At 41.5% G+C, this 16,609-nt stretch overlaps 1 protein-coding gene across 1 annotated transcript in view; it reads right to left on the bottom strand.

Annotated features, from left to right (window-relative positions):
- THOC7 (THO complex subunit 7) overlaps positions 1–16,609 on the bottom strand; it is a 62,628-nt gene that overhangs the window by 876 nt on the left and 45,143 nt on the right. The gene's annotated exons all lie outside the window — the stretch shown is intronic.

Here is a 16,609-nt window from a genome sequence, read left to right on the forward strand (position 1 = left end):
CTGTCATGATGCGGCTAGGTTAGGGAAAGCTTGTTTCTAAAGCTTTCTTATTAGTCAAATAATAGAAAACAAAGATTTTTTTATTGAGTGGCAAAAGCCACTGGAAGGGGTTAGATATTTGTCTTTGGGCATTCTATGTCAAACCATGAACGCTTTGTCTAAATGATTATAGGTTTTCAGGCAATACTAATAGCTTATATGTATTGAGCACGCACTATGTACTAACTCTTAAGTCTTTAAAATTAATTCCATTCTTTAACCCTCAGGGAAACAGTGTGATTGATACTTTTATTGTGCCCATTTTACAAATGAAGAAACAGAGGCCTAAAGAGACCCCTAGCAAGGAACAGAGAGCGGGGATAAAAATCCAGACTTTGCACCAAAATCCATGTTCTTAGCCACATGGTACACTACCAAAGTGGCCACCTTCTCAGTAATAGCATCACCGACTCTCAGAAGGAAGGAGCATAATGTCACCCTAGCAACATCATATTAACAAAAGCTAACCTTTGTGCTAGGCATTGCTGTCAGCCCTTTACCTCACTTAATCATCAAAACAAACCTGTGAGAAAGGTAGTCTTACTACCAGCCCCATTTCACAGATGAAGAAATTGAAGCTTAGATTATAAAATATAGCCTAAAAAGTCATGCTGCAGAAAGAAGCAGACCTGGAACTTGACCCGGGCCAATCTGTCCTCAGAACCCTTGCTTTTATCACAATTACATGAAAAGTCAGTTATACGTTAATATTTTACAGCTACACTCTGCTGAGCACTTATTGTAGACTGGACATTTTATCTCTTCGATTCTCACAGCTACCCCATAGAATAAATGCTATTATCATCCTAATGCTACTGATGAGGAAATTGAAGCTCAGAAGTTAAATACTTTTCTCAAGGCAACATAGCTGTTGAGTGACAGAGCTGAGATTTAAAGCTAAGTCTTTCTGACTCTAAAATTTTTTTTTAAATCATACCCCAATGGCTCCTGATAAGTTAATTTAATACCATAGCTTCCAGCTTTGCTTAAGCAAAGCCTTGTCCTCAAGGAGCTCCCTTACCCAAGATGTGTAACCCTGGGCTCAGGCTGGCCCTTCAGGTGTGTTTCCCACTGTTCCGGGAGCCCCCAGAGACAGCAAGTGTGTTCATTTCGCTCCCTAGTATCTTACATGGTATCAGGCTTCCCATTCATTTTCAACAAGTATTTCTTAAATCCATGCAAATGCCTATTCTTTACATGGAAAGAAGACAGGAAGATGGTTTAAGTCTCCATCTGGCAGATTACTCCCATAAAGGGAACAGGCAGTGTGTGCAGAAAGGGTAACTTGGGTTCATTTTCCCAATCTGCCTATGCAACCCCACTTATGTTGCTCAATGACAGGTAGCAATTTGAAGGTTACATAACTGGAGTGTGCCTTGTCTTATTTCCATTGATGTATCTATACAAGCAGTTCACTTCAAGCTTTGCTATTGTTTCTCCAGAGACTAGCTTGGTATCTGTTTGGTGGTTGTTGGTTTTTGTTTGATGCCTGACCAATCGCCTTTCCTAAGCTCAATCAGTGTTTTGCAAAACAAACAAGCATCTATGCTACAAGGAAAGAAGTTCAGCAAAGGAACATGATATGCTGGGATATGCTAAACCCCAAATAGAACAGTATATCCGTCTATGTACTGCAACGTCGTAGAAACGGATATTAACTCATTTCGGTTAGCCTTTATCTGCGGGTGTATTTGCATGTTATGAAACTGCTGCATAATTGAACTACTTCTAAAGCTTGTCTTTAGTACAGTTATGATTATGTGGCCACATCTTTCTTAGTGTTTTGATATCTGTCATCTGGCCATAATAATGCTAAATATTGAAGTATAAGCATATTTATTACAGTAACAGCTACTGTGTGTTAACTGCTTGCTATGGACAAAACAGTAAGACAGAGCTTCCCATACATTATCTTTTAGAATCTTCTTGCTAATCCTTGAGTGAGCTGCTATTATTATGGTTAATCTCATTATATAGAAAAAAATAGTTAAAGCACAGAAAGTCAAGTAAATTACCCAAGGTCATCTTTCTTCTGACTGAAGGAGCTGTGATTGAAAACCAGGTTTATCAGACCCCCAAATCAGTGCTTAGAACAGCTATGCTCCCTACCCTTACACACACACACACACACACACACACACACACACACACACACACACAAAGCAAAACTACTGAACACTCTTTGCCATTATTCTGCTGCTATTTAGACTTATAACAAAAATCGAATAAAGAACAAACAGGAGAGAAAATTTTACACCAAACTAAAGTTGGAAGCAAATTTAAGTATGACAATGTCAAGGTTTGCAAAGGATATTCGAGAGCCTCATAACAGACCTCTCCTGTCCCTTTTAAAACTGTTCTCCTTTACAGCAGCAATTTAAGCTGTAAGAAAATCATGTCTCTTTTCTGCAGAACTGCTCAGTAGTTTCTTAGATGTGGGAGGTGGATTTAAGATCCCCACTTTTTAAATCTTCTCCATATTCATGTCTTTTGCCACATGCCTTTGCAATTCCTCCTAATAAAAACAGGGTATATTTCTTCAGCCCATGGCTTGGATATGTGACACTTGTTTTAGCTAATGATATGAGGAGATGCGGGTCTTGAAATGTGCATGTGGGGCTGAGCTTATCCTCTTGTTCTCCTTTTGCTCAGAGAGTAATGTCCCTCCGCTAGCCAGTGTCCCAAGGAGAATGGGAAGGACAAGAGACAGACCTGAACTCAACCTGCAGACTGGAGCCAGACTAGACTAGATTGGCTACACAACATGTTGCTCTCAAGGACTTTATTACTCCAGCACAGCAAGCAGCATGAGCTTCATGTTCACAGGGTCCCCTTGCTCTCTCGTGCCACGGGGACCATGTAGAGGGGCACCACTGAATGCTGTGCATGCAGTGAGTTTGCATCAAGGTTTGAGAAACTCCAACCTTAGGGAACCTGGAGCTCTTATAACATCAGTCTCTCGCCTTTTTGGCATCAGGGACTGGTTTCATGGAAAACAATGTCCACAAACTGGGTGGGAATGGTTTCAGGATGATTCAAGATCATTACATTTACCGGGCACTTTATTTCTATTATTATTACATTATAATATAGAGTAAAATTATTAGACAACTCACCATAATGTATAAACAGTAGGAGTCCTAAACTTGTTTACCTGCAACTAGATGGTCCCATCTGCAGGTGATGGGAGACAGTGAGGGGTCATCAAGCATTAGGTTCTCATAAGGAGTGCACAACCTAGATCCCACCAATGAGCAATCCACAATAGGGTTCATGCCCCTATGAGAATCTAATATGGCCACTGATCTGACAAGAGGCAGTGCTTAGGCGGTAATGTGAGTGATGCGGCACAGCTGTAAATACAGATGAAGCTTTGCTTGCCAGCAGAAGCTCACCTTCTGTGTGTAGCCCAGTCCCTAACAGGCCATGGACTGATACTGGCTCATGGCCTGAGGGTTGGAGACCCCTGTCTTATAATGAACAATCAGCCTGCCTAAACTTCGATCAAGAAGGAAAAATTTGCTATATTATATCTAGCTGGGTATGATATAACCATCTAGGTAAACAAAACTTCCTGACATGGCTCACAGACACTGCAGGCTCTGCCCTACCACCCACCATCTCCTTTTCAGTATAGTCTCCCACCATGCTTTCCCTTGGGCTCCTGTCTGTTGATCCCTCAGTCCTGGCTTTTTACCGTGCTCCTTCCTTCTTGCTACAGGGCCTTCATGCATGCTGCTCCCTCTGCCTGGAATGCTCTTTGCTTCTTTATCTGTTTAATTCCTATGCATTCTTCAGACTGCTTTTCATGTAGCTCTTCCTCAGGGAAGTCTGACTAGTTCAAATGTCCCCTCTGGGGGCTCCTGCAGAACTGTGAGTCTGCCTTTCTTGGCTGTTATTGCATTTACAATTTTATATTAGGTTGGTGCAAATGGAATTGCAGTTTTTGCCACTGAAAGTAATGGCAAGAGCTGCAATTACATTTAGATCAACCTAACATTTTGGGGTGTATTCACTTGATTAGTATGTCTCCCTATGAACAAGGCAATTCCATGAAGGCAAGAAATTCCCTGTGTCTCAGTAGATCCTTTTACTTAATTAATTTATTATTTATTTATTTTACTTTAGGTGCATAGTATATCTGGCATTTCTCTTAATAATTGCTTGTGAAGTAAATGGATCTTGATGTCCCCAGTGATTTTTAGAGTGTCTGACATATAATAGGGTTCCAAAGAGTGGTCACCAAATTAATAACATACAGTAGAAGGTAAGAAAAAAAGAGAATGAGATGTCATTTTAGAGCCCTTGTGGTGTCAAGCAATAATACTGTTTGCCAACACACTTACTTCCCAAAAATGTGTGGATCTACGCGACAGCACAAATGGATGGACTGCAGGATTGGCATTAATAATGACAGGATCTCCAACCAGAGAAGCATGAGGTGAGACAGACACAGTGATCTTGGCAACCTGTGTATGTTCAGAGGCATTTTCCAGAAGAGGGTTGGCATTCTCAATGACAAAATTTGGAAAAGCTAGAACATCTTAGAGGAAACACAAAAGTTGGCTTTTTAAAGAGATTTCTACAAGGCTTCCCAACCTCTTTTGTATTTTAAAACCACAAAGGAAAAGTGCAATAAATATTTCTTTTTTTTCTTTTTTATTAAATGTTTTTTATTAAATTTGAAGTTACGTTTTAAATTAAATGTCTTAAAAATCAGTTGAGTTGGCTTGGTAGTGTGATCAAGAGCTGAAAAAGATTTCAGCAGTTATCCTACAAGTTACCATACTGCAATTTTACAGAGGCTGGCAGGAAACACAAACCTTCTGGGTCCGAGACAAAGGACTTTATTATTCATGGCTCAGCAACCAACATGAGCTTCATGTTTACATCCTTTCTCTTTGCTCCTCAGGCCCCATGGGGGCAAAAACCAATGGCCTAAGTAGATGCTATGCAGGCTTTGGGTTTGCATTTGCATCACCACTGAGAAACCCTTAACTTAAGAACCCAGGTCTTATAAAGTGAGTAGTAAGCCTGCCTGACCTTTGACCTGGAGGGAGAAAATAACTATTATACTGGATGCTAAACAAACCATCCTCTGCTTCAGAGGAAAATAATATCTCTATTACTATTTAAACATCCTTGAAAAAGATTTTCCAGAATAAAGGCAGCCAGTGCCTCTGCTCACAAGATGTACAGAAGTGCAAGAGACCCATGGAGAACTGTCTCCCAGCAAGGGCAGATCTTTTATTCTTTTTTATTTAGTTGTTTTTTTTTAAAATATACTTTAAACGATATGTGTAGCAGATGCTCATTGCCCTGACCCCATTTCCTCCATATTACCTCTACACGTGGAAATGCTACTTCTACAATTCTGCCTGGAGAGCAGCTTCTTCTGCACAAAGGATAAGCCAGAGTGCCAGAGAGTGAAGGCCCCTGGAAGCTGTCCTCAACCAATGGCCAACAGGGACATGGGGATCAAATACGTCAGCTTCCTTACCCTTCATTGTGGATAAGTACACTGAGGTACGCTTCCACACTGGATCCCTGAGTGCCCCAGTGAAATTGAGCTCTGGTTGCCCCCATTGCTAACATGCTTGACAACACACCCTTTATCTGTTGTCTACAATTCATTGCCTGGCCTCCTTAACCCTCTCCGGGTGTTTCCTAGGATCAGCTCCCAAGTTAATTACAGTATTTCCACTGGAACTCTTCCCTTAGTGTCAGCTTTCAAGAGAATCTGATGAGGCAATGTGATAAAATAATGTTTTGCAATGTGCAACAAAACATAAAGAATATTGCACTGGCCATTCCAGTAAGAAAAGAGTATCAGGGATATCAGATATCATCAGTTACTTCAGATAAATACTGAAGTTTAGAAAGGTCCTCTGTCACCGGGCATGGTGGCTCACGCCTGCAATCCCAGCACTTTGGGAGGCTGAGGCGAGCAGATAACCTAAGGTTGGGATTTTGAGAACGGCCTGACCAACATGGAGAAACCCTATCTCTACTAAAAATACAACATTAGTCAAGCATGGCGGCACATGCTTGTAATCCCAGCTACTAGGAAGGCTGAGGCAGGAGAATCACTTGAACCCGGGAGGCGGAGGTTGCAATGAGCCAAGATCGCCCTGTTGCACTCCAGCCTGGCCAATAAGAGCAAAACTTCATCCCCCCCTCCCAAAAAAAAGAAAAGAAAAAGTTTTCAGAATGTCAAAATTTGAGAAGGTTCTCAAACAACTGACCAATAGCTCTGCGGAGGAAGGAGGAGAACGACACAATGAATGAACTTTTTAATCAAGCAGATGGTGGCTCAGATCCTAGTTCGGCATCTTATTGTATCTATGACCTCTTGAACAAGCAACTCATCTTTTCTGACACTCGAAGTCAACTGTCACTCAGTAAGAAGCCCCTGGCTCAACCAGTTAGAAAGCTGCTCATTGTTACTTAAGACATAAGTGATATAGATTATTGGCCACTATGATTTGTCATTCATTCTGATAGAAAATGTAAGGTTTCTTTTTACATAGATTCATTATGTTTTATTAGACAGGATGCATGAAATGTGGGTAAAAATAGTTCCCTAAATGACGTGATTCCATACAATAATAATTAATAATAATTGTATGGAATCACGTCATTTAGGGAACAATTATTATTGTGTGGAATAACATAATTTAGGAAACTATTCTTACTCACATTTCTGTCTAACCCTGTGGCGTCAGGAAATTACTCAATGCTTGAAGTCACAATGCATTTGGAAACAAAGTCCTACTGTGCTGGCTTACTTTGTATTTTTCTCTCTTTTATTCTTTCTCCCTCTTTTGTTTGTTCTCTGCTCCCTTTAATTTCAACTGAGCTTTTTCTTTACAGTGAAGGTTTTAGCAAAGGTAGACTAAGGCTAGACTCTCAGAATGCCCTTTGGAAAAAGCAAATAATTTTTTTAAAGAGCCCTGAATTCAGGTCCTGTTGCCTCTCCCTTCCCAAATTAAAACCTCTTCCAATTTAGTTGGCCAAGGTTTTATTGAATGGTAAGGTGGGCCCCTAGGTATTAGGTAGAACTTAAGAAATTCACAAGGATGAATGGGCCTCATACCTTCCCCTTCACTCCCTGCCTAGGCACAGTCAGTCCAATAGGTAGTGTGGTTTATCTAGAAAGAGCAATGAGGCAGACATCTCAGTCTCCCACCCATATCCCTTCCACTCTCACCATTTCAGTGCACACTGGCCCAGTTCCATCTGTTGGCACCAGTAGTGTCCTCTGACACTGAAGTGCTGGAGAATTAACCTGCCTTTTTTTTTTTTTTTTGGTTTCCATCAAAGGAATCTTTCCTCTCCCAAACTTCATGAATCTATTTCATGAATGTGGCTGCAAGCCTCTCTCCAGTCATATATATTTTCACCATCCTCTTTCCTGAACTAAAAAAATTATCTTCTACTTCCAAAAGTGTGCTTTAGGATACATACTACCTTTCTGTTAAAGCGGTGATCTGAAAATGTCCGAACCATAAGACTTGTTAACCAGATATTTTTTTTATTTTTGCTCATTGACTTCCCTCTGGAACCACATTGCAAGACCTTATTCAGAACTTTTACTCCATGGCCGAAATTTGCATTCTATTAGGGATATATGACTATGTTGGAGATGGGGGACTGTAATTATTTAGCAAAGTAATGATGCTTGGGGAACATGATAGAATAATCCTCCCCTCACCACTCCCTATGCCAAAGACATGTACTTCCTAATCCCCAGAATCTGGGAATGTGTTTTTTTGTTTTTGTTTTTGGTTTTGGTTTTTTTGAGGTGAAGTCTTGCTCTGTCGCCCAGGCTGTAGGACAGTGGCATGATCTCGGCTCACTGTAACCTCTGCCTCCCAGGTTCATACAATTCTCCTGGCTCAGCCTCTTGAGTAGCTAGAATTACAGGTGTCCACCACCACGTCTCGCTAATTTTTGTGTTTTTAGTAGAGATGAGGTTTCACTATGTTGCCCAGGCTGGTCTCAAACTCCTGACCTTAGGTGATCTGCTTGCCTCAGCCTCCCAAAGTTCTGGGATTACAGGCATGAGCCACTGTGCCCAGCTGGAATGTGTTAATTTATATTGCAAAGGGAACACAAGTGTGAATAAATTAGGGATCTCGAAATGGGGAACTACACTGGGTTAACTGGGTTGACCCAGTATGATCACAAGGGTCCTTAAAAGTATGAAGAGAGTCAGAAAAAGGAAGCATGGTCAGAAAGACGCAACATTGCTGGTTTATAAAATAGACAAAGGGGGTTGGGTCATGAGCCAAGGAATGCAGGCAGCCTTGAGAAGCTGAAACAGGCAAGGAAACAGATTCACCCCTGGAGCCTCCAGAAGGGAGCACAGCCTTGCCAGCACTTTGAGTTCTGTCCAGTGAGACCCATGTCAGACTTCTAACTACAGAAATGTAAGACAAATTTATGCCATTTTAAGGCATCATCAAGTTTGGGATAATCTGTTGCAACATGAAAAGAAAATTAATACGGGGGTTATTTCAACCACGTAAGAAAATATCAGTAAGCACATCTATGTGATGAGCTGCCCACAGTGAATGTGCCAGCGTGCTAAACCTGAAATCAGGTAACATTACTCCTTTCCTCAAAATCCTCTAAGAGCTTCTCATCTCACACAGAGTAAAAGGCCAAACTCCTACACTGGCCTCGAGATCCCGCATGCTAGGCCCTTTATTATCTGTCTGGCCTCATATTCTACCACTCTTGCCCTCCCTCCCTCTGTTCCAGCCACACAGGCCTTTCTGTTCTTTGCACGCATTGAGCAGGCTGTGCCACGGGGACTTTGCCCTAATCATTCTCCTCATTAAAGTTCATCTTCCCTGGATCTCTCCTTGCCTCATTTATTCATTTCCCGTAGGTCTGTACTATTAGGTTGGCATAAATATATGCAGGTTTTTGCCATTCAAAGTAATGGCAGGCCAGGCATGGTGGCTCATGCCTGTAATCCCAGCACTTTGAGAGGCCGAGGCAGGTGAATCACTTGGGGTCAGTAAGTTTAAGACCAGCCTGGCTAATATGGTGAAACCCCATCTCTACTAACGATACAAAAAATTAATTGGTATGGTGGCAGATGCCTGTAATCCCAGTTACTCCGAAGGCTGAAGCAAGAAAATCATTTGAACCCAGGATCTGGAGGTTGCAGTGAGCTGAGATCACGCCACTGTACTCCAACCTGGGCAACAGAGCAAGACTTCGTTACAAAAAAAAAAGGAATGGCAAAGACCGCAATTATGTTTGTGTCAACCTAATGGAATGTCACTGTATCAGAGAGGTCTTCTGAGGTCAGATAAAAACATTTCCCATCCCTGCAGACACTTCCCATCTCTTAAAATTTCACATATTATTTGTTAATTTTTTCCTCCTCCCTATCCCCCTCCCACTTAAAATACAAGTGTCATGAAATTGGGAAATTTCATCTGTTCTTGCAGTATGCTCAGTACCAAGAACAGTGTCTGTTCATAGTAGGCACTTAATAAATATTTGTGGAATGATTAGGTGAATAAATGAATGCATAAAATGATTCCTTTTTGCTAACTGAAGTAGATCAATCCTACTGACCTATGGGTCAAGACCTTATTATTCTGACATGAAACGCACTTGAAAACTTGCTACTACGTGTCATTTTGATGGTTGGGATTCTCTATTCAATTTCGCAGATGGGATCATGTCAATGATGGCTTACATCTGTATTCCATGGTGTCTTGTTGCCACTGAATTAAAGAGTGAATTGATTTTAGTTTTTTCTTCAATATATTTGTATGTGCTGAGAAACTTGGGAATAATTTTGTTTTCCACTAAAGATATATTCTGAAAAACAATCTCAATTCCTTAACATATGATAATCTCTAGAAAAGAGGATCACAATTTTCAGAAAATATCAACCCAGCCACCAAACTGGTTTTGTTTTGTTTTGTTTGAGACAGTCTCACTCCCTTACCCAGGTTGGAGTGCAGCGGCATGATCTCAGCTCACTGCAACCTCCACCTCCTGGGTTCAAGCAATTCTTGTGCCTCAGTATCCCAAGTAGCTGGAATTACAGGCGTGCACACCACCACGCCTGATGAATTTTTGTTATTTTCAGTAGAGATGGGATTTTGCCATGTTGCCCAGGCTGGTTTCAAACTCCTGACCTCAAATGATCTGCCTGCCTCGGCCTCCCAAAGTGCTGGGATTACAGGTGTGAGTCACCACACCCAGCCCAAACCGTTATTTAAGTAAGTAGAGTTGGCATTTTTTAATGCATTTCCTGTCAATATAGTTACATAAAAAACTATTCACTTTCTGAAATTAAGTCAATAAGTAAAAATAAAAAGAATGGAGCCGGGCACACCGGCCCAGACCTGTAGTCCCGACTACTTGGGAGGCGGAGGTGGAAGGAGCACTTGAGCCTGAGTTCAACCTGGGAGGTAGAGCAAGATCCCTTCTCTAGAATAAAAGAAAAAGAAAAAAAAAATGACAGTAGGCTCACAGCTGTATCACAGAGAGAAATTGGGAACAAATACGGAATGCTATGTGAACATGCTGGCAGGTGACCTCACAGAATGATGGAGACTGAGAGGCTGCCCCCTCCTACCCAAGGGCAAGAAGAGGTTAAAAAAACAACAACAAAAGTTGATCTCCAGGAAGACAGAACCAACAGAAAAAAATATATAAAATTAATTTAAAATGTTTTTAAAAGTTAGTTGAACTCTGTTCACGGAGATTGTGAAATAGTGCTTGACAGCTGGCATAGAGCGCCTGGGAGCAGGAGCGACCGCAGTAAACCTGGGGCTTGTCCCCACCCTCCGCAGGGGCCACTCCTCTGCCTCTATGAGCTGCCAGGGACTCTTATTTTTTTATGAGGATCCTGAAATGGAGATTTTTATGTGAAATCTTCTGATATATAAATATCCTGTAGGCCAGGGGTGTCCGATCTTTTGGCTCCCCTGAGCCACACTGGAAGGAATAGAATTGTCTAGGGCAATAAAATACACTAAAATACACGAATGCAAGTGATAGCCGATGAGCTAAAAACAAAAAACAAAAAAACAAAAAACTTTAAATCACACACACACACATTTTTATAATGTTTTAAGAAAATTTACAAATTTGTGTTAGGCCACATTCAAAGCCGTCCTGGGTTGCATGAGGTCCACAGGCTTGCTATTGGCCAAACATGTCTGAGCATCTCCAGTGTGTGACTCCAGGTTCAAGATAAAAATCTTTACCTGCTGGGCATAGTGGCTCATGCCTGTAATCCCAGCACTTTGGGAGGCCAAGGTGGGTGGATCATTTGAGGTCAGGAGTTCGAGGCAAGCCTGACCAACATGGTGAAACCCTGTCTCTACTAAAAATACAAAATTAGCTGGGCAGGGTGGTGCATGCCTGTAATCTGAGCTACTCAGGAAGCTGAGGCAAGAGAATCACTTGAACCTGAGACGGAGTTTGCAGTGAGCCGAGACTGCACTCCAGCCTGGGCAATAACAGCAAAATAAAAAAAAGAATTTTTTTTTTTTTTTTACCCAAACACACAAAAAAGTCTAAATGTAACAAACTAAGTTGAAATAAAATATTTCTTACATTTCATCAGCTATTTCAGTCTTTAAGATACCTATCATTTATTCTTATAAGAGTAGACATATTTTACTTGGCTTTTTTGTTGTGAATAACACAGTTTGGCTCTTTCCCAACTCTAGAAGTGGTTGATTCTAAAAGTGGTTGAATTCATCAACTCAGTTATTTTAATAATCAATTCATGCCATGGTGAGAGAAAATAATTATTTAAACCTTTATCTTGGTATTTATGCATTCAGAATTTGGGTGATTCATTTCTAAACTTTTAGGTTCAATTTTTTAGTATAAGTGTAATTTATTTTCTTTTCCTAAGTCAAACAGTAAAATCTATAAAGTAAAAAATTTTAAATCTCCTATATATTTCTCACACCTCTGCTGCTCTACAAATTTCACTCATAACCTCTAGAAATAATCACTGTTAAATCTTTGTTACACATTATTTCAGAATTTTCTGTGCCTATTGGCATGTGAATATGCAGAGGTGATTTTTTTTTAAAGATCTTGTTGTACTCATAGCTTTAGCACATCCTGTCTCTACAGAACTCCACAGTACACCACAGATTACCTCCTTACCTGCATGTCAGAACACCCAGACCAACCTTCTTCTTTTAACAGCTCCACTATCCATAGGATGTTTGGAGCACCATTTATTTAATCCTCCATTGGCAGACATATAGGCTGCCTCTAGTTTTTATATTACAAATACACCTACATATATCCTTCTATCATTGTGGGCTTGTGAAGGATAGCCTTCCTGAAGTGGAATGCTGGCTCTGAGGCTGGAAATTTCAGATGCCGGCAGGTATTTCCAAATTGCTCTCCAAAGAGCTTATCCCCATTCATATCAACAGCATCTGAGAGGACATTTGGATTTGTATATTGGCTTTACAGTGGGGTACGGCCCAGGGCACCGGACAATTTCAAAGACCAACACTGAGAAATGAGAGAGTAAATACCAACTGATAGACTACCAAATAATTATTTCAAAGCTATATGAGTTGTAAGTTAGAAATACGTACCTGGGGCAGCAACCAACACAAAAAACAAACTTAAAAAAGGCATGATTTACTTGAAAACCTGTTGTCTCTTTGAAGACACAGCTGCACCTTTGCTGACTTCTGGGGAGTTCACCCCTTTATAAGGAGTCTTCCCAGAAGAAACACTGTGTCTCCAGGCACCCTGTATAAACTTTCCCTGACACAGTTCTTGCTGAGTGATCTGTAATGCGATACCTCCTTCTTTCAAAAGGGCAAAAGCTTTTGCAAGAGGATTTGCTTGAGCCAAGTAGAAAAGTCCTCAGCTGCTATTTCCCCACATGCAAAGGTCTCCGAAATCCTGGTAAAGCTGGGGTGGCCACAATTAGTGAGGACTCTTCGGGAAACTCATGTGTTTTCCAAAGAATTCTGTTTAATAATGACTCCAGGTCACTAAAGTTCATTGTCCTGCTCTACTCTATGTATTTACCTCACCTAGAATCTCAGCTTACCAAGTTTGCGGAGGGCTTACAAGTTGCTAGGCAAAGTTAGTACGCAACCAGATAGCGAGAAGATGTAGAGTCTAATAATGGACCAAGAGCCAACTGAATTCTAGTGAATATGTTTAAGTTAAGGCCTGGTGGAAAATCAGCTTTAGGAGCACTGATGGGAGTGACCTGGCTGAACAGAGAGTTAACATGAAAACATCTCTGGAGGCAGCAAATTGGTGACCCACCGGCTAAATATGGCCTGCAGATCACATTTTTAAAGCTTCTTAAAGATTTGAAGTTCAATAGAATTGGACTGGCCCAGTACTCTACAGTTTACCACAATTCCCAGCCCTCCCTTTTACACCCCACCCACTGCTTCTCATGTTTCCCTGCCTGGCTCCTGCAGGTATTCATGTTTGCCATCTCTGACTTAGAGGTTTCAATCAATCGCTCTCTCAATAGGAGTCAACTGTTGTCATGGTTACCTGAATAGGATTATGCAATCTCAGATATGTTCAATGGAAGGATCATGTTGAGAACAAGGGAGACTGTGTTTTGACTGGATTTTGTCCGGCTCCAGCTGGCTTTTTGGCTTTTCAGAAGGACATTTACAAATGTTCAGGGAATGATCACACAGGGATAACTCCAAGACGTGTCCTGTGAAGGGTAGCTGACAAGGAGAGTGGACTGATGGACTCCTGAATGGGTGTCCTTCTCTTTAGTTCCGCGGCTCCCCACTTAGTTAAACCACTGTACTACAGCAACAACTTAACACCCCAACTGAGTATCTCCTTCTCTCTACTCGCCCTCTGCATTAGGCTAATCTTGCATTACTATAAAGCAGACGTCCCCAAACTTTTTACACAGGGGGCCAGTTCACTGTCCCTCAGACCGTTGGAGGGCCGCCACATACTGTGCTCCTCTCACTGACCACCAATGAAAGAGGTGCCCCTTCCTGAAGTGCGGCAGGGGGCCGGATAAATGGCCTCAAGGGGCCGCATGCAGCCCGCGGGCCGTAGTTTGGGGACGCCTGCTATAAAGAAATATCTGAGACTGGGCAATCTACTAGAAAAAAGGTTTAATTGTCTCATGATTCTGCAGGCTGTACAGGAAGCATGGCACCAGCATCTGTTGTTTGGGAGGCCTCTGGAAGCTCACAATCCTGGCTGAAAGTGAGGTAGGAGATTACACAGCACTAAGTGAAAGCAGGGGCAAGAGAGACAGCGGGGCGTGCCACACACTTTTAAACAACCAGATCTTGCAAGAATTCACTCACTGTCACAAGGTGAGAAACTGCCCCATGATCCAATCACTTCCCACCAGTCCCACCTCCAACACTGGCAATTACATTTCAACGTGAGATTTGGGCAGGGACACATATCCAAACTGTATCATCCACCATATCCCAGTTCATTTCGGTATTTCACTTTTAAATATTGCCTGAATCTACACGTTTCTGGTACTCCTCACCATCTCTTAGCAGCCTGGACCAAGTGCCTACCTAAAGACTTTTCAACACTCACTTTTCCTCTCTAATGTATTTTCTGAGCTGCACATAGCAATCTTTTAAAAATATATTATGTGTAACTATGCCTTCCCTTGTCACCTATGTTCCCACCACACTGGTCTTCTTCCTGCCCCCAAACACGCCTGGTTTGCACCTGCCTGTGAACCTTTGCTCACGTAGTTTTCTGTCTTTGAAATACCTCTCCCAGATCTCAGCACAGTTTGTCTCTTTTTCAACATTAAATGTCTTGCTTTAAACACCACCTCCTTAAGAGATCTTTCTTGATCATTTTGGAGGAGTGCCGCTCCCTGTCCCTTCCTACCACGTTTTCCTACTTTTTATTTTTTTATTCTTTTTATTTATTTATTTTTATTCTTTTCTTCTTTTTTATTTTTTTGATTTTGTTTTTCTACTTTTCTCACAGCAGTCTTTTTCAGCACCTGAAACAATTTTTCTGTTGGTTAATATGTTTGGGGTCTGTGTCCTCCACTAGATTTGTAATGTAATTGTAACGCCCAAATCCTGGGAAAGGATTCTAGTCATTTTCTTCACAACCGAATCCCATTTCTTCAAATAAATATATGAACAAGTTCCTTATAAACCCTCAATAAACCTATAATCCCAGCACTTTGGGAAGCTGAGGTGGCCGGATCACCTGAGCTCAGGAGTTGGAGATCAGCCTGGGCAACATGTTGAAACTTTGTCTCTACTAAAAATACAAAAAAAAATTTAGCTGGGCGTGGTGTTATGCACCTGTAACCCCAGCTACTCAGGGGACTGAGGCACAAGAATGGCTCGAACCCGGGAGGTAGAGGTTGCAGTGAGCCAAGATGGTGCCACTGCATGCCAGCGTGGGTGACAGTAAGACTCTGTTTCAAAAAAAAAAAAAAAAACAAAACAAAACCCTCAACGACTGCCTATTGTTCTGAAGATCAAGACCAAAATCTTTAATTTGATCTGTAGGACTCAAGAGGTTTGGCCCTTTCTCCAGCTTACCATACACACCTACCTCTCTTTGTTCCACCTAACCTAGAGTTCTTCCACATTTTCAAAGACATTGGGCTTCTTCCACCTCAGGGCTTTGCTACACACTGTTTCTCCTGCCTGGGTCACACTCATCTTCACACGATTGGCTCTTTTTCCTGTTCAGCATTCAGGACCAACGACCTCATTGGACAGACTTTCCTAACGCCCCATCTAAAGTCACTCCTCATCCTCAGTCCTTCTACCCTATCATCCTCTTCATAGTATTTACTACCAGCTGAAATCAGAATATTCATTTCCCTTTTGTTACCTGCGTCTCCCACAGCATATTAAGTTACATGAGTTCAGAGATTTCACGTGTGTTGTTTACTGCAGTATCCCTGGTATCTAGGGTGGTGCCTGGCAACCACTAGGCATTCAAATATTTGTTGAATAACTGAATGACTAAAACAACCTTGGGAGGTAGCACTTATGATTCCTATTTTACAAACAAGAAAATGAAGGTCCAAAGAGATTTTTGTCACCTGCCCAAGGACCCATAAGCTTGTAAAGGGTAGAGCTATAATATAAATCCAGACACAGCTCAAAATTGGTGTCTCTCTATACTCTAACCCCTTCCCCCATCCCACTCTTTCTAGCTCTATCATCTGCTTCAGGACTCCTTTGGGAACCTACAGGTTTTGTCACAGGAGCCACAGCAGCAAATGTTTCAGCCTATTACATACACACTACATGCAGACACGCACACACACAGACACGTACAAACATAGACACCCGTGCACGAATAAAAAACAGCTCTCTTTCCTAGTATAAAATTCATCTCTTTTCTGACAGTGGTCAAAAATAATTAATTAATTAGTTAATTAAAAAAAAAATTTCATCTCAGCCAGGTGCGGTGGCTTATGCCTGTAATCACAACACTTTGGGAGGCCGGGGCAGGCGGATCACGAGGTCAAGAGATCAAGACCATCCTGGACAACATGGTGAAACTTTGTCTCTACTAAAAATATAAAAATTAGCTG

Source organism: Saimiri boliviensis, chromosome 8, assembly GCF_048565385.1.
Source record: "Saimiri boliviensis isolate mSaiBol1 chromosome 8, mSaiBol1.pri, whole genome shotgun sequence".
NCBI classification, from domain to species: Eukaryota; Metazoa; Chordata; class Mammalia; order Primates; family Cebidae; genus Saimiri; species Saimiri boliviensis.